Below are 23,939 nucleotides of genomic sequence, written 5' to 3' on the forward strand. Positions count from 1 at the left end.
AATTTGGAAGTGTTAAGGCCCCCTTGGGCAATCCTTCCTCCAATGGAGACCAGCTGGTTGTGAACACTTAGTGGTGGTGGTGAGGAAACACTTCGCCTCTCTTAAAAATTTATTTAAATTTATTTCAAGCATTTGCCCCCATTTTTTCTCCCGTGAAAGCAGCTCAGTTTTTATACCTGCTCTTACCTACTACAGAATATACCCATCACATCATTTCCAAGCTCAGGTTTTTAGGGCCCGCTGGTTACCAGGCACCTGGGATTTTGCCCTCCCAAGAAATGTCTCCTTTATCCCGCCCTTATTCTTCGTGACAATCCCCTGCTTCCAGCTCCCCCACCAGCTCTTGCACAATGGAGTCGCATACCCTCCCCTCTCCTTTGCCAGTGCGCCCTGTATGTACCACTCCCCCCAACAGATCTATGACAGCCCCCCACCCTCTCCCATATTCCTGCTGTCACTCACCTCTTGGGCTGCAGCTGGCTGCTCACAGCAGTGAGAAGCTCCAGGTGTGCAGGGCTCCCCCCACCTTCCCAGACTGCTTCCTTTCCCATTTTTCCTTCCTGTCCCTCCCTCCTTCCTCCCTGCCTCATGAGACCACCCATCCAATCCTGACCCCCTTTCTCCACCTTTTGCTGGGGCGCTCTTTTGACCACGGAGGATTGGAGACACCTCCCCCCCCCACACACACACCAGTGATTCTTTTTCAGGAGGCAATACAATATCAATGGAGAGAATCAGCCCTTCCTCCTCCTCCTCCTCTTCCTTTCTGTGTATTATTATTTTGCTTCCCCTTTGGAGGATTTTATAGATTGTATATTTAAAAAATCCACCCTCTGCAGCTTTTCTTGACCCTGCGTGGCAGCGTATGCATGTTTTGTGGGTTGCCCCTCTTTCTGATTGCTATTCCTGGCACAAACACACACACACAGCACAGATCACAGAAGCAAAGCTGCCAGCTACTCGACACAAAAAGAGAGAGAGAGAAGGAGAGAGAGAGAGACCGCCACTGGTCCCTCGGTCTCTGTGGACATCCTGATGTCTTTATAGTACCACTGAGAAAATCTAAACCACTCCTTTCCCCCTTCACCCTCCGCTTCAACACTTTTTTCTCTACCCGTTTGCTTTTCGCAGCCTCCAGCCAACCAACACCCCCCTCCACACACACACACCCCACTCACACACACAGCTTTCTGTGCACATAAATGATCAGTTCTCCTCCTCCACCGGCATTAAATTTTCAAACTGGATGCTACAGGGCTGTTCCTAATTACCTTCTATCCTCTAGCAGTCCATGAGTAATGACTACTGAAAAAGCTCAAAAGGATTGCTGAGAAAGGGAGAGAGCGACAAGAAGAGAGAAAGGAATTGTGCGATTTTTTTTCACGGTTTTTTTCCCGCTCCCCTCTTCCTTAAGGATCTAATCTGCAGCCGCTGTGCTCTGGAAGAACAGAAAGAAAAAGAGGAAGAGTGCGTGAGAGAAAGAGTCAGAAGAGAAGAGGAGGCGAAAGCCGTGCAGGTATTGTGCACAAAACGAGATCTTTATGGTTATTCATTGGTGGGGCTTCATTCATCAGCTCCTCGCCTTCTTTTTCCCAAACCCCCTCCCCCAGTTTTATTTGTTCTCCTGTCATTTTGGGGGGTGGAGTGGGGAGAACATCCCCGCAGGGCTTCGCTGGAGTTGGTGTGTTGGTTTGAGAGGGGTTGATTTGCCTACCCTTCGCAAATGGGTTTGTCAAGAGGGCTTCTGGAGTTCTTGCAAATTTTGAGCAAGCTTCGGCGGGCTTCCTTTTAAAAAGCAAGGATTCAACTGGGTTGCTTGAACAAAGGTGAATGTGGAGTCTGGTTTGGAACAGAACTGAAGTTTGCGTAGGGTTCTTTTGAATGGCTTGTCATTGCTTGGGATTCTTTTGAATGCCTCGTCCATTTCACTGACGTCTGTGAAGTTCAGAGAATGCTGGATCCATAGTGGCAGAGTCTGCGGTGAGGATGACGCCTGCCAGTTGAAGGTTATTTCCGAATGCTGGTTGGAAAGTATCCTCCGTGAAAAGTTGCTGGATGGATGCAAACTGAGAGACTCCGGCGTCCCTATTATCTGTTGTTGTGTCCATGCATGGTGTTGATATGCTCCCCCCTGCACAGGTTGTGTGGCGCATCTTTGGCCAAAGAACCAGTCTCCTCTAGCGATCGTGACTGCTGATCATGGCTCGCATTTGCACTGTACAGCTGGTGGCGCATTTGGAAACCCCCTGGGGGAGACTTTGGAGAGGTCTGACTGGGATTCTCTCTTCTTTTTTTCCCCCATGACAAATTTATTCCTCTCTTTTCTGGCCAAACTACCTACTCACGTTTTTGTTTTAAAATAAATAAATTGGCTCTTGGGGACCCTTTCAGAGACATCAACAGCTTAAGGTGATCTTCTTGCTAAAGGAGCAATTGCAAATGTGCCAAGTATTGTTGCAGAAAATGGTACTTCTAAAACAGGAGCAGGGGGGCTAAATGGGCATGGCCACAGTGGGATACAGCTCAGCAGGGTCCTGCAATTACAGAGAAACTCCTGACTAGGCAGTTGCCTGGCATGCAGATAGGGTTGCGATGCCCCAAAAGGCATCAACTCCAGAGCAATCCCATTAAAATCAGCAGAGCTGCTCCAGAGTGAAATGGGTTGCAAGTCGTCAGCAATAGCGTTGGCGTGTGTGTGCATCCATGCACGGCCGAGAGCCTTGATGCTCTTTGAATTCATAATGCATATGTTTAATAAATAAAAAGCAGATGTTTGCAACACTAGAGGTATCCGGGAAAGGAACAGCAAATCTCAGGGGTGTGCATGTATGAGATGTCGGGTGAAACTTAAGGACGCACAGGCTCTTAAGGACAGGGTTTGTGGCAGTATTTCTTTTTATGGAAAAGTAAAGAAGATTCTAAAATAAGGAGAGAGAGGAAGCGCCATGGAGAGGACAGTGTGGGGCAGTGTGTAGATCTGACAAGCCAGTGTGGTGGTGCAGTCAGAACAGGACTTGGAAGACCCGAGTACAAATCCCCACTACGCCGTGGGAGCTTGCTGGGTCACCTTGGGCCAGTCACGCTCTCAGCCTAACCTACCTCACAGGATTGTTGTGAAGGTAAAAAAAATGGAGAAGAGAGCCCTGTACCCTAGCCTGTGCCTCTTGAAGGAAGAGAGCATAAAAATATGACAGAAGTACGCTCCTTTCCCCTCCAGTGTAGTCTTGACTACCCTCAAAAGCAGATATCTTGAGCCTTTTAGGGTGTTTCCCCCCACCTCCAGAAATTTGAAATGGTACTATTTTTACCAAAGAAAACAGGGTTCAAATCCCTACCCAGGCATGAAAGTTGCAGGCTGAGCTGCCTTTACTTTCACTTAGCCCATTTTACAGTTGTTGCGGGGAGAAAATTGGGTGGTGAAGCCAGCTCCTTGGAAGAAAGAACAGGATATGAAAGAGATACATAAGAATGGCAGAATCGCTCCACAGGCAGTGAGAAGGAGTATGGGTTTACGGCTACAATGCTGATGTCTAAAAAGGTCATTCATAACCATCCTCATGTTCCAAGGCTCTCAGGTCTACATGTTGTTTTCCAATTTTAATTTCACAACCACCCAATGAGACAGATTGAAGTGAAATAAATATGCACATGGAGTTGCCTTCTACTGAGAGGCCATTGGTCCCTCAAGATCAGTGCTGTCTGCTCAGGCTGGCAGCGGATCTCCAGGGTCTCTGAATCTTTCCCATCGCTCACTGCCTGATCCTTTTAACTGGAGATGGCAGGGCTTGAACTTGGGACCTTCTGCTTGCCAAGCAGATGCTCTGACACCAATCCTCAGCTCTTCCCAAATCAATCCAGACACCCAGTTAAACTTCAAGGCTGTGTCAGAAGTTGAACTTGGGTCCCAGTCTATCCCTCAGTGCATTTTTCTTGTCATAGAAGAAGGACCTTTTTCAGAACTCCGGCAAAAATCCTACCAAGTGGCTGGATTTTTATATAGTGATGCCAATTGCATATATTAACTTTAATGGGGGGAGGTTAAAGAAAGAAATGACATTCTTCAGGATGAGGTAATATCTCACAGGTATGGGAGGGTAAAAAACAATCAGAAAATGGAGAGGGAGTAATTTTTTAAAAAGAATTATAAAGTTACCTGAGAGTATTGGGATCCACCTAAGTATTGTGCAAATCTTAATTATTTATGCAGTTGGCGGGACTAAATGACTCTGACTTGGTGAAAATCCTCATTGAATAATACTGTTTTTATACTGATGTGTCTATAAGAAGGTGTTAGCTAGTCAGAAGATTTTGCATTGAAGGAAAAAGTCTATATGATATTGATGGTTCTCATAGATTTAAGAATTAATGGGGAAGTCATTAGAGGGCTGCCGCCCACCCACACATTATACATTAGAATCTTTAATACCATCTCATGTTTGGGGGCATTAAATCAGCATTGTCAAAGAAATCTCAAATAGCTTCTTAAAAACAGTGACCGAACTGGGGTCTCTGTGACCCCGATATCTGAGCTGAATGCTTTCCCCCCACAAGAGTTGACAGGTTTTAAAAAAATGTGTTGGTGGTTGCTTCAGAGAGAGACTGAGAGCTGCAGAGAGAGAGGACTGCGGGGGCGGAGAGTCGATTTAAATTGGGCTTAATGGATTCCCAAGACAGCTCTTTGAGATGAAAGTCAAAACAGGGCCAAATCTCGGCAGACCGGTCTCTGGCATGAAAGATGCCAGGTTCCTCATTGAGCCCCTCCTCCCCCTTTTCTCATCTTTTAAAGTGTGAAGGAGATGTGTTATGCGCACAGAGGACAGAGCGGCATTTTCTAGTCTTATAATGAGGACCCTAATTGAAGATCTTAACCCTTGTGGGATAGCCCTTGTTACTGATCCTTGCATTTGTTGTTCCTGCCTCCACTCTGATGATCTTCTGGGGAAGCAGGCCTGTGAGATTGTGGCATGGACAGTTCGAGAAATGACTTTTTGACCCTGAGGATATCTCCATTGCATTTTTCAGACAAGGCTGAATGGAGAACCAAGTTGTTGGGCAAAATGTCTCTTCCCCTGACAAAATGTACCCTCCCACTTCTGCACTAGTGTGGGAGAGAGCCCAGGAATGCGGTGCAGATATTCTCCCATTCAGTGTATGGGTTTGATGTGCCACCCTTGGTCTCTGGCATCGCCACATAAATAAATCAGATTGCCTATGTGATTATGCGGCAGCAGCATACTGGTATGTGATCCCTGACTGGCTGGACCATGGAGGCACAGGGTTGCAAAATCAGTGGCAGAGGAAAATATAAGGTCTGAAAGGTCCTTTGGAGATCATGGAAATTTTCAAATGATGCATGTAATAAATAAAACTCCTGTGCATTTTGCACTTCATTTGCATCACATAAGGATATAAGGCCCCTTCTGGATTGAACCAGCATCCAAACGCTTGTGGGAAGCTGACAGGCAAGATATGAATGCAATGCCATCTCCCATTCTTTGTCCTCATCATCTAGTATTTTGAAGTAGACTGTCTCAGAATAGGGAGGTTATATTTATCCACTATGGCTAGACAAATGGATGGAGGATAAGTCAAATTTGTTTTTAAGTTAATGGCGTTAGCAGTGCCTCTTTCTTCATTTTGGTCTGGAACTTAGCCTAACGGTTGTTTTCCAGAATTCTGGCCTTTGACTGTGTGCCTCTGAGAGTATTCAGAGTGCTTCTCCCACAGAAAGAAACTAATTTGTGTTTTATAAAATAAACCAAATGATGGAGAGCTTCTGACCATGTTCAGCCTTTTCAACATTTGGGTGCCAAAGCCACTATGCTACGACCAGGGTTTTGTAAAGCTTACAGGATTGACTACTCCAGAATGTATCAAGTATTAATTGAATTTATTAAAAACAGACCCCGCTTTTCTATCCAGTCAGATCCCCAAGTCAGATTAGAACAAAGCTTAAAAGCAAGAAAACCACAGTTGAAAAAAAACCTATAGTACAAGGGGCGGATTTAAAACACTTACCAGGATCCTACTAGCAATTCCATCACTCAGAAAACCGGCAAATGCCACCACATCCTCAGCGAACATTGCATGTAACAGTGTTCGCTAACCGAGATGGCTTTAGAATTGGACAGATCCACGAAGGGTAGTGCAGACAACAGCAATTTGCTTGGATAGCCAGGCGGAACTTCTATGTAACAGTCTACCAGAGGATGGAGGGAAGCAAGGGGTGGTCATCTCTTTCAGAGTTTGCTTTTGGAACCCTGGGATTCTCTGACTAGCCAGTACTGGAAACAAAGAGCTTAATTGAGATGGATATTTGAACTGATTTGGCTTCGTAGTTTTGGACATGCCGGTAGCTGTTGCACAGTGGGTGAAGGAGTGGATGGGGGTGGTCTCCTGCTTCCTCCCCCACACTTACCCTTCTGCTGCTACTAGAGAAAGGCAGGGCTGGTTCAAACAATTTTGTTGCACCAACCAGAACCTCCTGAACCCTGCTCCACTAGCAGCCATGTCCACAACGAGCCCTCTGGGTCAGTGCCACAATGCTGTCTCTTGTTTCTAGGTGGAACAATGGTACATATCTGGGGTGGTGGAATGCCATTCCCTTCTTGCGCTGCTGGTTGCAGGGAACCAGCCAATGCAGTGCATCGGTATGGTCCTTGTTACATTCCAAAGGGTCATTCAGGTGGTTTGTTTGGAGAGCCAGCCCCTGGACACAGGCTGCCCCAGTATTAGCTGGGCCAAATGAGTGTTCCTTTTTCTCTGCATATAAAACCCAATTATGGATTATCTTTTGAACATTTGGAAAAGTCTTAAGGTGGGAAAAGCAGCTACTGTTGTACCTGTTTTCTAACAAAGTTTCAGTCCAGGACTGGTTGAGAAATTCTAACTCTTAGTTCAGATGATCTAAAGGGGAGGAGGTAATGGATATTCATGGGGGGATTGGGACCTCAGTGGCAAACTTTTCCCCATTCACTGGTATTAAGCTTTTGTATGTGTGAATATTCACATGTGGGATGCCATCTGTGATGGACAGGAGGCCACTTACCTGTTTCACCTTTCAGGGATAGAACACCCTCCTGTCTGTCACATTGTCCATGACTGGGAAACTTGGGACCAGGTGGGTTCATGGCTGTGCAAAGAGTTCAGTGGCGTTTGCCATTATGATTCCCACTCACACACACCCATTTGTTGTCCTTCCTTAAAATGTCTGCAGTGGGGCTACTGTCTCCCTTTTGGATTTGGGGCAGGACATTTCCTCGTATGCAGCCCTGTACAAACCAGATCCGGTCACTGCTGCCATTCTAGAGAAACATGCCGGTCAGAATCAGGAGCCAAAAAAGATTGACTTGGTTATTTATGCATATCCTGCTTTTCTCCCCAGAGGGGATCCAAAGCGGTTTACATCCTCATTCTGCCTGCTTCCATTTTATCCTCACAACCACAACCCTGTCTGGTTGGTTAGGCTAAGGATGTGTGACTGGCTCAAGGTCACCCAGCGAGCTTTCTCAACAGAGGGAGGATTTGAACCTGGATCTCTCAGATCCTAGTCCCGACATTCTAACCTCTGCCCTGTGCGAAAACCAGCATCTACATTCAACTGACCTGTTACAACGCACACATCCTTTTATGTTGTGCTGCTGGAACTCTCAACATGTCTCAGACCTCGTTTTGAGAATGGGGGTTGCTGCTGGCCTCTTTCTTGTATGCTGGCTCTGGCACTCCAGAGGGAAGTGCTCACTGCATTGTCCTTTAGAGACACTTCCTGCCCCAAAAGAACTTCCCGAGAATGTAGTGCAGCTACAGGTTTGGGAATAGGATGCTCAGGGTTACTGACTCGGAAGAAGAAGGGGTACATCCAAAAGCATGTGGGGGAAATGTGCTAGCGTGCCACAGCTGTGCACACTGTGAGCAGCAATAAGGAGCACATGCTGAATTCAAGTGCTCTGCTTATCCACCTGCTTTGAAATTCCCTAGCGCCTGAGCATTTCCCCAGTTTGTGGTTTCCAAGAGGGCAGGGAGGATCCCAACTTCCTGCAGGTTGGCAACATTTTATCAGTGTAAAAGGATCACAGTTTCCTTGTGTATCTCTCTCTTTCTTGCAGCAACATAAGAGAGAGCTGGCCAGTTTTTTCCTATGCTAGTTCAAAGCTGTTGGAGTTGTGAGGCTTACCAGAGAGGGTTGTGAGGATGCCACAATTATGTGGTTGTGCAGAGATTTAGTCCAGCTTCTGGAGAGTTCCTGCTTTCATTAAAAGCAAAAACAAAGTTTCTAGCTCCTATCACTTGAAATGCGTTGGCCAAATAAATTTTTTTCAGTGGGAGGATCTTCCCTGCAGCCCCAAATATGTGAAATAAAGGAGAATACCGAATTACATTGGCATAAAATGATGTACGTCTCAGTATTCTGCTCTTCTTGGATTGTATAGACATCTCCCTGGAAATCTTTTGGGTCTTTAAGGTGCTACTAAACTCAAATCTTGGTACTCTACTGCAGACCCGCATGGCTACCCATCTGAAACAATCCAAGTAGACAGTATTAAAATAGGTGGGCAAAATATCCAACTCAAGATAACCCAGCTTCCTATGTTCACAGATAGTGGTAGCCCCAGTACCCCCACTGGCATCACCTGGTACCCTCTGGTGCCAGATACCTCTCTCCAGCCCCAGTAGGCGGTGATAGCTGGCCATTCCCTGGGGAACGACTGTACTGTTTGTCATAGCTTGTATAGGCTAGCGAAGCTGGTTCTCAAATGCCACAGTGGTTTAGAGGTGTTCTAAATGAATTTGGAATGAGGCTCTTTGACTACGTGAGAGGAAGGGATTGCGCAAAGACCAGGTGGGCCGTTGGGTGGAAGTTTTGGCTTCTTGAGGCCCCCTGCGGGGACTTCTGGTGCCTGAGACTCCACCTTGCTGCTTCTGATGAAACAGGCTGAGGCTCCGTGTCAAGGTTGCCGAGCTCCGGAGGGGTAAATCTCAGAAAGCAAAGTGACCTGGAAACCCGCCTGGGAGGTGCCAAAGGCAATGAACTGGTCTTGAGTGGGAAGAGCGCAGTAGGTGACCCCGGCCTCCCGTGGTGGCTTGAAAGGATTGCATATTGACAAGGACAGTGACACATCCACATCGATTTCCGCACCCCCCTCGCCTTTCCATTAGAAGGTATCAGCACCTTCCAGTGGCAGAGAGGGGTTTAATTTCAGGCACCGCTGCACGGTGTAATGACACTCAGCTCATCTGAGGATCCCAAAGTGCTTGGCACGGCTGGTCCCGAGCCATGTGTTCCCTCCGCACGGACCCTTTGTGGGGAAGGTGAGAGCTTTCTAAAAGAGCCAGATGTCAAAGGAAGAGGCCAAGCCAGAAAGAAAGATCTCTCCGCCCACTATACACCCACAGGGAGTCCTTGCCTCCTTTCTCGGAGCTCTCCCTCCTCACTTCTCCATCTGGGATAAATTCTAGCCTTCGGCATACAAGGCTAAAAGGTTGGGGGAGCCGTTCAGCAGCCTCTGCTTTGGGCCCATTCCGGCTGTCAACATTTTAAGTTGATTATCATTCTGTACTTGCCGTTGATCCAACAAATTGATGGATAGATTGAAATGGAAACACCCAGAATAAACATGATTTAAAAATTGAATAATGCCCTGTTTTTAGAAGGAAAGAAAGGCCATATTTAATTTTTAGTTTTCATTTCTTTGCCCTTAATCCCTACCTCTCCCTTTAGATTGCAACTTTCCTGGGGCAGAGACCCATCTCCCCCTTATTTATTTAAATTTTTATATCCCTTGGCTTCTCCCCAATGGGGACCCAAAGCAGCTTGCAACATCCTTTTTCTCCCCTTTTTTTTTATCCTCACAACAACAACCCTGCGTGGCAGGTTAAGCTGAGCAAGAGTGGCTGACCCAAGTTCACCCAGTGAGCTTCCATGGCAGAGTGGATTTTCGAACTTGCATCCTGATAAACGAAGTTGCCATGGTGGAGTATAGGGAGAGAGGTGGTCTTGCAGATGTGAAGGACCAAGACCATGAAGGGTTTTGTATGTGATAGCCAATACCTTGAAATGAGCCCGATAGGAAGCCAATGGAGTGACTGCAGAATGGGAGTAACATGAATGCTCTGCATGAATCCCCAATAAAACTGAGTTCTGCACCAACTTATTAACAAAACATATGTTAACTTATGCTAACGAAGGACAGCCTATGTTCTCTTCTCCCCCCCCACCCTAGGAAATAAACTTTATATAAACCTCTTAATTCACTTCTGGGTGAACTTTGGCCCTCCAACTTAGTTTGCTTTCTCTGTGGTTCACCCTCTACCAGTGGCTAGTAGCACTAGAGAGAGAGAAAGGCTCTGATCAGCTGTCCATGGGAAGCAAGTGAATGAGGAGGGTGGCAAGGGAGAGGGAGGGTTTGCAGCAGGTCATTCATGACAGTCCCGGGGAGTACACCACAGGTCCCTTTGATGCTCCAGTCTGGCACCTAGGGAAAAAAGGTAAGGAGGGCACAGCTGCCTTTGTGGGCTTTGTTCTGCTGGATCCTTGAACTTCCTACAGGTTCACACTTGGACAAGCCTTAAAACTTTTTTCTGGCTTTGGGGGAGTAGTGGCGACCACATAGCTGGGGAAGGGGTCCATCAGCGAGTTTGGGATATGGGCAGAGGTTGGCCCTGGGCAAATAGATGGCTGGCAAATAGAGAGGCCCCTCCTGCCACTTGATGGTGCAGTGGCAGCAAAAATGGATGGCCAATATCACTGCATAGAGTGACACTCTTGAAATGCTTTCAGTAGGAATCCTTAGAGCACCGCTTGGTGCAGTGATGTCACTTCCGGGTCTTCATAGTGTGCTGGTGTCAGTTAGATCTCAATCAAAATAAATGCAGGGAAAATGAAGCGATTTGCTTGTAAAGTATTGGGGTCCTGGATGACCCCAACATGATAAAAACAATAATTAACACCATGATAGGTATTTCATGTTGCCATTGCTCTTAAGACAACAAGGTGTTAAGATAACTCTTTAATTTTTCAGTAATTTTGTTTATGCCTTTAGAATGTTTTGAATTGATGGGGAAAATAAGAGGGAAGAGTAAGGAATACGAGCACACGAGACCCTATGATGTTAATGGTAGGGTTATTATTACAGACCCCAGATACCCTTCCTGTGTAGCTGAACTCCTGTACTTTAAACAGTAATCCTTAATAAAATGCCATATTTCTACATTAATTTTATCAAACATAAACTCATGGTTTTTTTTTTCAAATATAGAAAGGCCAAAGGGGTTTATGGATCACATTCTTATTCAAGTAAATATGCATAGAAACTATCTTTTCCCCTTGTTTTAATGCGACTGGCGCACATCGTATCTCTCCTCAACCCACCCTCCATTTAACAACTGTTTAAGTTGACATGTGGCGGGCATGCAGATGTTCCCATAACCTTTAAAGGAAACGACAGAGAGGCATTAAAGGGTCCCGGGAGAGAATAGAGTTTGCAGGCTCTGTAATTTGGTCTGTGAGAATGTAGAATACCAATGTTCTTTGCTCTGAATGCAATGCTATCCAATTATAGATCTCTGCGTCTGTAGCCTAGCTCCTTGTGCTGGGGGCGGAGGCTCAGTTTAAGGTTGGCCATTGTCATCCCAAAGAACCTGCCTATTTCTTTTTTAAAAGCTCTGAAGCAGAAAGAACGGATGTAGCCGCTTTGTTTTCTGTCCATTCTTCCACCGGTCCCTTTCCAGAGCTTTTCCCGTGAAGCTGCCTTCTGCCGAGTTGGCCCCTTGGTTATTGAGTTTAGCATTGCCTACTCTGACTGGCAGCCACTCTTCAGGGTCTCAGGAGAGAGGTCTTTCCCATCAACAGCTACTTGAGCCATTTAACTGGAGATATGCTGGGGATCGAACCTGGAGCCTTCTGCATGCCAAGCAGATGCTCTGCCACTGAGCCACACCCCTGCCAAAGTCTTCCCTGCTTACAGGGAAGGAAAATTGACACACTGCCTTTCAGAAGAAGTGGCTGAGAAGAGGGTCTGGTGGCTGGTGTAGGATGAGGCAGGAGGCATGGGCCTTGGGGCTTGTATATTTCTTGGAGAACCAATGAAAACAAAGGTGAATCGAAAAAGACCTGTTCTTTGCATTTGTAGAGAAAGGAAGAAAAGAATGGGTGGTGGGAGTGGATAGCAAATGAATGCCATTTTATGTATTTTCCTGGAGCCTGGCAGTGATGAAAGGAGTCCAAGGGAGGGGGGAAAATTCCCTTTCTTTTCCCAGCTGTATTTACTATGCCTCAGGTAGATGCAGCAAGCAGCGGGGACTGGCTTATGGCAGGCCTACTCAGGCAGGTTGCTGGGCAGTTGACAAGCAGGTGGGTAGAAAAAGAATCTCTCTCACATACACCCTGGCACCCTGAATGCTATTTTGGCAGCACCCGTAATGCTGGAAGTGACCTTCCAGAGGCATTTGGCTGGTTTTACAGGAAACTGAAGACTGGACTTTGGTGTGATGCAACGAAAATGGTAATATATTTAGGTTTGGTGTAGAGGGTCAGAAAACACTCCCCCAGACTGGTACCGGCACTGAAAAACCTGACAAACTGGTAAAATACCAGCTAGATGGCAACCACGTTCTTGGTATCTGTGATCGGATTCCCTCATGAGTAGTTGAACCTTAAAACCAGAACTGTGTATATGGAGTTGATTTGGATTGGGACCTGGTGCCTGGGGTTACTGGGGGGGGGGCGTGATCTCCTTCCCCTGCAATCAAAATCGCCCTTCCACCAGATACTTGTAGCCTCTGATGAGATATGAGACAGGTAAACAGGTAAGATACCTGTATCTTTTCTCTTCCACCAGGGCAAATACCAGCCTGAGCCCCTCCCCACCCGAAGAGAATACTTGGAAAATGCTTATGATTTGCTATGTAGGAAGTTCCGGTTCAGTCCACGGCATTGCCTGTTTGCGGTTTCATGGCCAGTTTGTGCAACTAGTGGAACCCTGCGCTAAACCTGTTCCTGGAATCTGCCCTCTCAGCATCTGTAGGGACATCTGAATGGTCCCTGCCGATTCAACTTTTTACACTGCTTGCAGGGGTAGAGGGGGAATAGCTTCTCAAGGGGAAGGGTATTTTTTTTTTAAAAAAATTATATCCTGCCCTTTGGAAAATGCTCAAAGCAGTTAATAACCAAATTTGAAAAAATAAAAACAGTAATCTAAATAAAAATCCAGGATATTAAAACTCAGCCCAGAGGCATACACTATTCTTAATAACTTTGCTCACTGTCAATATGTCAGCATATTTAAATTCCAACCTGGCAACCAAACGTATTTTTTTAAAAAAAAAATTAAAAGTCCTTTGAAGAAGCCCTGACTTAAAAACTCTTTGAAAGGCTGCCGGAGAACAGAACTGGAGCACTGGCCCCGGCGTCTGTTCCACAAATATGATGCAGCAATTGAAGCGGCCCAATTCCTCTCCAAAACCAGTTGGGGTGCCTGGGAGAGAGCAGGGATTTTAATAGGTGTAGCTAAGGGCATGTAGAGCTCTGTGGAAAGGTAGTTGTTCATATATGTAGTCTCCAGCTCAGGAAGGGCTTTCAAATTCAGTTCAGGCAATAATTGACACCGTGAACTGAGCCTAGAACCAAACTGAAAGTGCATGCAGCTGCTTTGGGACAGGTGTAATATACCAGCACCCATTTGTCCCTCTTCTGCACTGGCTGATGTTCTCGCTTTGCCTTCAAGGGTAGCCCCACATGGAGCACGTAACAGTGATCCAGTCTAGAGGCTGTCATAGCATAGTCCCATTGTGAGCACTTAGCAGAGTCCAGAGAGGATGGAGATTTCATAACCAGATGTAATTGGGAGGGGGAAAACTCACTCTCTGCTAGGGCCTGGACTTTTTTCTCAAAAAGCAAAATGGGGTCTGAAAGGGCAGGCTGGATTCTTCTCTTGCACTTCTGTTATTCTAAACGAGGCCTGCTTGATCTAACCCAGCATGCTGCTTCCAACTGTGGCTGGGCAGATTTTTCAAGAAAACATAGAAGCAAGGCATGAATGCAACGGCACACTATTTCCCCTCCAGCAAGGTGTATACATTGTACAGGAAGGTTGTGGGGGAGCTGATTTCCAACATGCAGTTCCCCATTACCTCCCCCAGCCCAAAGTGGCAAAGTCCACGAAGAAGCTTCTGTTTATTTTATAAAATTGAAACCTTGGGGAAATCCCTGTGCCCAAGTACAAGGGTGCCAGGAGAGGAGCTTAAGAGTTCCTTGAAACCTTAAGGTGTTGTTCCAGAAACCTGGGATATCCCTCTGTTTGCTCATACCTGGCACTGACCTTATCTAAGAGAAGGAGTAAGGGTGACAATTGACACATAATGGTACGTGCAGGTTGGGCTTGGACTCCTTACCTTGTGTCAGTCGTTACAGGCAGATGTGAGAGTCATGGATTAAAAAATGTGCCCCAGGAATCAAAAGTCTGGGGAACATTGGCTTGGGAGACCAGTGGCTTGACCCAACATAAGGCTGCTCCATGTACCCCACAGAGCCAGTATGGTGTAGTGGTTAGAATATCAGGACAGGATCTGGAAGACCCAGGTTCGAATTGGAAGCTTGGGCCAGTCATGCCCTCTCACCCTAAGTCACCTCACAGGGTTATTTTGAGGATAAAATGGAGAGGAGAATGATGTGAGCTGCTTTGGGGGCACATTGAGGAGAAAGGCTGGGTAAATACCTAACAGGGGCTGATGGATTGCACATGCGCATGAAGATGCCTTATACTGAATCAGACATTGCTCAGTATTAACTCCTGAGACTGGCAGCCGCTTTCCTCTGTTTTTCTGGCAGAGGTCTTTCAAATCACCTAATGCCTGGTCCTTTTTAACTGGAGAGGCCGGGAATTGAACCTGGGACCTCCTGCATGCAAAGCAGGTGCTGTCCCACTGAGCCACAGCCCCTCCCTAATGAGTGCCATATCTCTTAGAAAGGGCAAGCTGTGTCTTGTGGTAAATGCTGGATAGATTCCAGCCCCCCCCCCCCCCCCGCGTGCGCCTTTGGAAATATGATGCAGAGCCATCTGGAGAGATTGCAATCCACGGGAGACGTCCAGGGAGGAGGTGCGAGAGAAGAGAGATGCAAGGCAGGAAGGAATTGGGTTATTAGGAAAGACTGAGAGATTGATTAGGAGGTGACGCTTTTGGAGCAAGAGTTCTCGAGCAAGATGGAGCTTGCCAGTTGGCATCAGAGATAAGCCGATGCAGGGCCGGTCAAAACAGCGCAAAACCCATCGGGCGAAGAACTGGTGTGATTGTTTTCCGAAAAGGAGTGGCAGCAGCAGCAGCAAATATCTGCAGCAGTGTTCATGAGGGACTGAAATTGAAAACAGAGTTCCTGCGGCCTTGATCTTGCCCCTTCCCCTTTTCCATCTTCTTTTCCCCTCCTCCCTCCGTTTCCAGCTGTCTGAGCTAGTAGACAGCGGGCGCTTAGAAGACCAGGGATCATTAGCTAGGAGCCAACAGATGAGCTGCTTTCTTAAAAGGATTGTCTGATTCCTCTATTGATCTGCTTGATTTAGAAGGAGGAGTGGATCAGAGGGCCATAAATTATCATTTGGGTGGCGCAAAGGGTGGGCTTATATTTAACCGCAGAGTGGGAAGGGATCTATCTGGAGCTGCCCAGTGGGCCTGCCCAATTCGAGGAGTGTCCTGCTGGGTTTAGCTCACCTGAGTTCTCCTTTAGGGCATTAAATTCATTGCTATTTATAGGAGAGGCTCGGCTCGGCGGTAATGCAATGCTTTTGTATACAGAAGGTCCCAGGTTCAAATCCCGGCATCTCCAGTTAAAGGGATCAGATCATAGGTGAAGCGGAAGACTTGCAACTGAGACCTTGGAGACCCACTGCAAGTCAGAGGAGAAAATACTGATCTTGATTGACCAATCAACATACAGCCTTTTAATGCGTTCACTGTAGCATAATCTGTTGCTGATTCAGAGAAGGCAGGTTGTGTTAGGTGCAGGGACGGCTCCACTGGATAGAGAATCTGAGCAGTCATTAGGGGCAGCAGTATTTTCAGGGGCCATGAAGCAGTGTGCACGCTATCCTAGAGGCACATCTGCAACACTGTAAGAGATCCATTCATGCTCCGCTCATCAGTTATATGGGAAGCCACATAGTAGAGTATCTTGGGTCAGCTCAGGGTAGGTAACTCCTCTTACACTGCTGATAATGATCATATTGTCTCAGGTAACAATGCTCGTAGAAGGCTTGGATGCAAGCAGGGAACGACTCGGCGTGCTGGTACAGTTACCCTTTCAGTCAAAAGCCAGAGCCCTGCCAGTAATTATTTCTCTTTCTTAATTGAAATTTTCGGCCTCAGCAATTTGCTAGAACATGTGAGGGAAAGAAGCCCGAGAAAGCATGACACAATCGGAGCGTCGGGTAATGGGCCAAGAGGGAGCGTGGATTTATGGATTCCACAGGTTGGCAAATGATCTCATAACTCAAGCGAGGGCACAGCCAGCAGGATCAGTCAGCCGTCGTCCCCCCCGCCCCCCTTCCCTGCTGCTATGAGGCAACAGAAAAAGGATTTCCTTACCCCATCATTGTGGATGGATTCTTGACATCCAGTCTTTTTATTAGAATTATGTTTGTGATGAGGAATATGCCTCCTCTTTAAATGTTTCCAAACATAATTTATATATCTGTGCCCATGTGGTTGGAGAGGAGTAGCAATTACATAAAATTACAATCAAGAGAGTCTGGCGACGTCACTGTGGCGGCACCCCGGAGGCCGAGGCTGACTGATAAGGTCCAATCAAGGCATTAGAAACAAGGTGTTGATGCTCTGGCAGACTGTACATCACTCGCCACTTTGTGCGCAGTCTGTTGGAAGTGCCTCAGATTCCCAAGGTGAATTTCGGGGAGGTAAACTAGGAGGGAGCCTGTCTCGAGTAGGGGGACTGAGCAGCAGTCCTTGATGAGGGTCTGGCAGGGAATCTCTGATTGGCATGATGTAGTGGTGCCAGTCCTAAAAATGTGTCTCTTATTTGCCCAGGTTTGTTGTTGAGTAGTTCGTTCATTGTTTGGTTTCTTGAGGGCCACTCATGACATAACATATGAGATAGTTATGTAAACATAAAATATAAGAAAGAATTGCCTCGCCTGATCAGGCCAAGACGCATCTAATCTAGCATCTTTTTTCTCACAGCAAGGTGATTCATGAACCCGGTGAAAAGCCCTCCTCTCTTTTGTCCCCCTCCCCCCCGGTACACAGAGGTACAGTGCCTCTGAACTTGGAGGTTTCATTTAGCTTTCATGCTCAAATAATTACTTGCAAAATGGATAGCCCACCTTTCCATGTTTCATAGCAACAGACAACAAGAATGATAACGTAAGTAAACAATAGGCATTTGTAGTCATAGATAGAACTGGAATTAGAGAATTGGAAGGGGACTTTGGAGCTATAAGGTCCACATACAAACTCTGCCCCCTCCATTGTGCAGGGAATCATAAGTAAGAGTGTTCCTAACAGATGGCTGTCTACATACAGCTGCCTTTAAAAAGACGGCAAGGAGAACCAGGAAAAATAATGTAGTCCTTCTTGAACAAAAGGCTTTTCATCTGTCTCCAGAAGAAATGTTGCCAGAGTGGAGCCTGCTGGAATTCTTGAGGGAGGGCTTTTTAAAGCTCCAGGCCACCCAAACAAAGAGTGTGTATGTTATTAGAAAAATAGCTTGAGGCTATAGGGTAAAGCACCTTTTTGCAACTTCAATTAGGGAGGAAATTTTTGTGTTCAATCAATGCTGATCACCCACCACAGTTTTCTCGAGGCTAGACAGCGGTAATGTATTCGTTATGGGGCTGCCCTTGAAGATGACTCAGACACTTTGGGTGGTGTGAAAAGGTGCTCATATGGCTTAGATTTTTGAGATTATTGTACTGATTAACTGCATGTTTTGGAGTGCAGTTCAAAGTGCTGGGTCTAATATATAAAGTCCTTTATTCACCTTTTGGACAGCTTTCCTCTCCCAATATGAACCTGTGAGTCCTCCAAACAATATTTACTCAGTGTTTCCTTCTGATGACTTGTTAGAACAGCCATTGCCTGGTCTTGGGCTTTTTTGGTGGTGGCCCTCATATTGCGGAATGGCCTTTCATAGGGTATCAGAAAGGCACCCACGCATTCCCAAGAGGTAGCCAGGTAGCTGCAGCTTCTACTCTGTACCCTCTACCTGACCAATAGCGTTTTTGAGATGGGGTGACCAGCAGTGAATCCGATATTCTACAGGTGACCTCCCACGCACCTACTGAATCTTCTCCATAGGTTTTTCCTTCTAATGAACTAGCATTAACCAAAATACACGAAGAATAAGAATAAGAGGAGGCAGTTCGAGGGAAGGAAAGGGGCTAGCAGGAGAACAATGAACACAAAGTGTTCTGGAGGCTGGTGTTCTGTGTGTGTGTTTTGGCTGGGGGGACAAACCAAGATCCGTTTTTGAGCAACCTCATCAGCGTTTCCTGTCTCACAACGGAGAAGCTGCGTGTGGCAAAAAAACCCAAAATGGTGTGCTAAAAATAGGCTCAGCAAATTTGTAACCACGTTGGCAGCTGTGAGGGTGAAGTCAGCAACATCCCAAAATGACATTCAAAAACATTATTTCCCTTCAGAACTCTTTCTCCCCCACTGCTTTCGTTAGCATCAACTGCTCCCCTCTGTGATAATGTGGTGACTACCTTGTTGGGATAAAAAGTGGGGAGGGACCATCATTTATTAATAGAGCCTCTGCTTTGCATGCAGGTCCCGGGCTCAGTCCCCAGCATCTCCAGTTCTTAAGATCAAGTTGCAGGGGATGTGCGAGACCTCTGCCTGAGACCCTAGAGAGCAGCTGCCAGTCAGAGTAGACAAGACTGACCTTGATAGACCCAACGGTTTGAGTAGAAGGTGGCTTCCTGTTTTCATGTGTTCAAGGAAGGGGGAAAACCAAGACCATTCAGTGTGGCAGATCAATGTCAACTGTAGGCAAGTCCCTTGCACAGCTTGTGGAACTTGCTGCCACAAGATGCGGTTACAGTCCGTGGCTTGAAAAACCAATTAGAAGAAAGTAGTTTCGTCAACCACTGACAGCTACTGTCGCCAGATGGAGCTTCCGTATTCAAAGGTGCCAACCACAAGGTCTGTGTGCTTGCGTGTTTCCCAAAGGGATTCTGGGAAACCAAGATGGTGGAATAAACAGACTACTGGACTGATCCAGCAGGGCCATTCTGCTCCGAGTCGGTGACAGTTGCAGCTGCGGCTGGGCAGGCTGGTGCTCTGCTTCTGGTTTGGCAGTTGGAACAAGCCTCTCCTTGGCCGCTCCAGTCTCCTCCGCATCCCCCTTCAGCATGCTCAGGAAGGCATTAAGATCAAAAGCACGTACAGCAAGACTCTGTCTAACAGCGCTGCTGGCTGACCCTGATTTGTAGCAAGGCTGAACAGCGAGGGTTGCTGCAGCGTTCCAGGCTCTTCCTGTAGTAATCGTGAAGAGGAAAGGAGTCGCTTGTGACGCCACAAGAAAGCAGAAACGCCACAGGGAGGCCGGGGAAGGGGCAGGACATAACAGGTCAGCTTTGGGGAAGCAGTGGAAATGAAGACCGGGTGCAAATGAAACTCCAGTATCTCATTTGCACAATGTTTGCATAGCGGTCGGCAGAGGTGGCTAGGAGAGGGACCAGTCTATCAAGGGACACCAGAAGAGAACAGTGGATGAAGTTTTCCAGGCAAGGCAGGGGTGGAAGTTTCAGGAAGTATGGGCAGTATAAGACACTTCACCTGTGTCTGTTGCATCAGGAGTGATGCATGTTGTTTACTTTTTTAAAAAATATTATTTTACCTAGCACCAGCCATCGATTGGGTGGCTTGTGACTGAGACCTCTCTCTAAGTATCCCCATTCCCTGTCCAGTGTTCTGTCCTGGGATGCTGGTGCTAACCTGCTATGATTTGGTGCCCCTGGAAACAAAGTTTTTGTGAATTAGAGGAAGTGGGCCTGTGGAACCCATAGCCAGAAATAGTGTGGAGGAACCAAAGAGCATATTGTGAGGATTTTGAAGTGTTAGGGCTCAGGGGTACGGTTTGGACATGCTTTTGTTGAATCCCTGTGCTGACGTGCCAGGCCTTGCCCCTTAAATGTCTCCAAACACATCTAGCCCCACCCTTCCTTACCAAAAACTGTCAGGGAGGTATCAGGTGAAGGTCGCAGGTATAGGGAGTAGCTGAACATGCCCCCCCCCCAATCCCAGAGTCCCTCTGCTTTCTGACATGGAAGGGACTTGGCTGTCATTCATTCAAATACAGAAAAATTAAGCAGTGGATTTGCTGGGGTGCATGACATGCCTCTGATCACAGAGGAGGACAGACGCATTGCACATGCACATGTGCGCACACATTTATACCTGGCTCCATGCAACATTTAAGTACTTTCGTTGCACACACACCAACCACCCTTCAGAATAGATCAAGATGGGTAGCTGTGTTAGTCTGTTTGTAGCAGTAGAAAAGAGCAAGAGTCCCGTAGCACCTATAAGACTAACAACATTTTTGGTAGAATATGAACTTTCATGAGTATCTGAAGAAGTGAGCTGTGACTCACGAAAACTCATACCCTACCACAATTTTTGTTAGTCTTATAGGTGCCTCTAGACTCTTGCTCTTTTCTACTGCCACCTTTCAGAATGAAGGCTTTTCACTACTTGGAATAGAAGCACTTGTCAGTCATCCAGTCTCCTTTCACTCATTATCCAGAAGATTTGTAGGAGGGACGGTGCATCTGGCCTGTTGACCAATTGGGTAGAATGCTCACTGTCTTTTGTAAATGAGAGATGGTTTTGAATTTCTCATCCCTGCTACTTTGACCTAAAAATTGCCATTTCCGTTTTGCAAAATCAAACCCACAGTCCCTCACTTTTTGCACTGATTTGTTTCCTTGCTAGCTGCAAAAAAGATCTACATTTTTCAGCATTACTTTTGTATCAGTATATCAGAGTTATACGCAACATTGTGTGGATAAAGGACATACACAGCATGAGTTGCGTGTGAAAATGTGAAAAAGTGCACTTTACAAAATCTGAAGTCTCAAGCACAAAAACGTGAGAGAACTGAAACCAATGTTTCAGCTAATACTTTTGACCCTACAGAAAAGAAATAGCAAAAATTCATTCATCCTGAATGCACTCAAAAGAACCAGAGACGGAATTTTAAATTTTATTTTAATGAAAGCAAACATTTTATAGACTATCAGTGAGGGTCTAACTCCTGCTTCCTGGTTTGGACCCCAACAGAGAACGAGGATTATCGGAGACACATGTCTATGACTCAAAAAGAGGGGACAGGACTGGTATTATGGGTGCCTGCACTGCCTTGCATGTCTAAGGGAGCAAGCCTTCATAGATCTACTCAGAAGTAAGTACTGTGTTGTTAATAAGGCTTACTAACAGGAAAGGGTCCTTTGGGTGGCACAGTAAAAAATCACTTGCTCGTCCTTGTTGTGCAGGGCATACACATCAGTGGCGTTAGCCCTGCTGGCGCGTCAAAAACCACGCCATTGTTACTCCTTGGAGCCACGCAGATCCGAAAGCAAAGAAAAGAGCAAGCTTTTGAGGCTGGTCTTGCAAACCTGAGAGGCTGATGGCTTGGCAAGGAAGAGACAGACATTAAAGCAAAGAAAATTAGATTCCTCAGGTTACCTTAGTTACCCGGTTTCTAATGACTCCAGCTTCCGGGCCCCATCACCTTTCACATAGAAAGATTCTCGGGAGATTGCCCCGTTAATAAGAGAGAGTTCCTTGTTCGCGATTTTTCTGACGAGGAAAGGGAGGGGATCAATGCTGTCTCCGTAGGGGTGGCCTCCCCAGGAGGTTTTTTAATACTCTCTTTTTGTACAGTGGCTGGGGGGTAATCTATATCTTTCTGTCTGTAATTGCCTCTCCTTAGAGCAGTCTTTCTGTCTGGTAATAGCCTGCGTTGCTCTTGCTAAGGTTGGGTGGGGGGAGGATATTTTGGAGGAGCAGCTGTCAGCATTTACCTGCAAACCAAAGATTACTGAGGACGAGGCGGAAGGAATTGTCCTTCAGGGTGGCGAGGCAAATATCATTTGGGGGAGGAGGCTCATAGCTCCAGGAGGGGGGCAGAAGCCAGGCTCCTGGATGCCTGAGGCAAACCCATTTGATTCCTGCTGTCTCCGCTTAAGGAATTAGAAGCAGGGATGCTGCCAAAGAGCCATGGAGTGGCATGTGCAAATATGGTTTCTACAGGACAGATTCACAGGAATTTTGATCCCAAAGTCCCTTTTCACCACCCTTTTTGTGGTACCTTAGCATCTATATGGGAATTTCAGTGCTTTGCGTGCATAATCCTTACAACAGTCCTGTATGCTAGGCCAGTAATAATACTGCTTTGTTGCACATGGGCACCTGAGAGTGCAATCCTTAAGGCCACTTAGCGAGCGTGTGGCAGTGGTGAGATTAGAACTGAGGATTTGCTAGATCTATTCTTCTAGCCACTGTGCTACACTAACAATGCAGTCCTAAGGAGAGATATACCCTTCTAAGCCCAGTGACTTCACAGGATTTAGAAGAGTGTAACTCTCCTTAGGATTGCATTGTCACTTACTGTCCCTGATCTTTTAACCCATGTGCAGTAGCGCATGTGCAGATTAGCATACATGTGCTCTTGTAAGTGGGTAGAAGGCCACACAAAAGGAATCTTGATGTATGTATATGAGACTCACATGAAGATTTGGGGAGGGTTGTGCATGCTGCATATGCGCAGCTCTGTACAACATTCAGAAATAAAAGAATGGAACAAGGGAGGACTCGTAATGAAGCAGTTTCGCTTTGGAAATAAGACAGGTAATTCAAAATGCAAAACTCCAGGGAGGAATTTGGATGAGAAGAATTCCAGAAACATCACTGCCAGATGGGTACATTTTCTCAATCATGCACATGGATTCAAGTCTGCACCCAACAAACACTCATGTTCTGTACAAAGCCCGACCTGTTGCTTCATAAAGTGCTGCTGGAGAGATTTGTTTTGAACCATTGGCAATATACAGTAGTACAGATAATTTTTTTCTAGTACATTTTTAATCAAAAGCACAATCACTTGATTGGGTTTTATTGCTAGAGTAAACTGAATATGGCTTACAGAAGGTAGGGAAGAGCAGTGCACAAAGAGAGCGGATGGGGAAAGGGCTCAAAGACCCTTAGTGCAAAAATACATGTGTTGACGTATCTGTTTCTGCCTGTGTGATCCATCCAGTATTGGTTTTATGTTGGAGTCGCATGTACGGGGAAATGCAAGAAACTATCAAAACATCATACATGAGAAATGAATGTCTTACAGTTCATTCCCTTCTTCATCCCAGGGATCCAGATTTTGCAAGCAGAATATATCATCAAATGTTAGCCATTTTATATGCCAATCACATTCAATTTAAGGACATAAGAAATATTTTTCAGATCAGAGCTCTCTCTGGTCTGGTTTTCTGTCTCTAAGGGCCAGGCTACATGTAGCATGAGAGATCTGTGACCATGGTCTCTGGCTTTTTCTGTCTGAGGTGTGCAGCAAAGTGGTCGTGTGGGGTTGCTGCTGCTTTGATTGTTCAGGAAATGGAACCAGAGGGTTGCCCTTTCCTAGAGAATCACTTTTCTGGTCTAAATAAATCTCTCCCACACAGCTCCTTTGAAACCCTGTAAAGGAGCTGGGGTGGGTGGGTACACAGGTGGCAGCTATTTTGCTCAGTGAATTCTGCAGTACTAATGCTCTCGTATTTTCTGGTGGGTAGCTATGTTGCTGCCTGCAGTAAAAAAAAGCGAGATTCGAGTCCAGTAGCGCCTTAAAGACCAACAAGATTTCCAGATTCAGTTTGTCAAATACAAGTAGAAATGGAGATCCCTGAACTCTCATATCCCAGTCAGAAGGAAGGAGA

At 46.3% G+C, this 23,939-nt stretch overlaps 1 protein-coding gene across 2 annotated transcripts in view; it reads left to right on the forward strand.

Annotated features, from left to right (window-relative positions):
- The first annotated feature begins 1,477 nt into the window (after positions 1–1,477).
- RAI1 (retinoic acid induced 1) overlaps positions 1,478–23,939 on the forward strand; it is a 121,742-nt gene continuing 99,280 nt past the window's right edge. The window contains exon 1 of one of the 2 annotated variants that reach the window (XM_054993043.1): positions 1,478–1,516. The gene's annotated coding sequence lies outside the window, so the exon portion shown is untranslated. Of the gene's footprint in view, positions 1,517–21,368; positions 21,413–23,939 lie in introns of those variants that run through there. The other variant, XM_054993044.1, reaches the window with a different exon arrangement.

Source organism: Eublepharis macularius, chromosome 12 (assembly GCF_028583425.1).
Source record: "Eublepharis macularius isolate TG4126 chromosome 12, MPM_Emac_v1.0, whole genome shotgun sequence".
Lineage (NCBI taxonomy): Eukaryota > Metazoa > Chordata > Lepidosauria > Squamata > Eublepharidae > Eublepharis > Eublepharis macularius.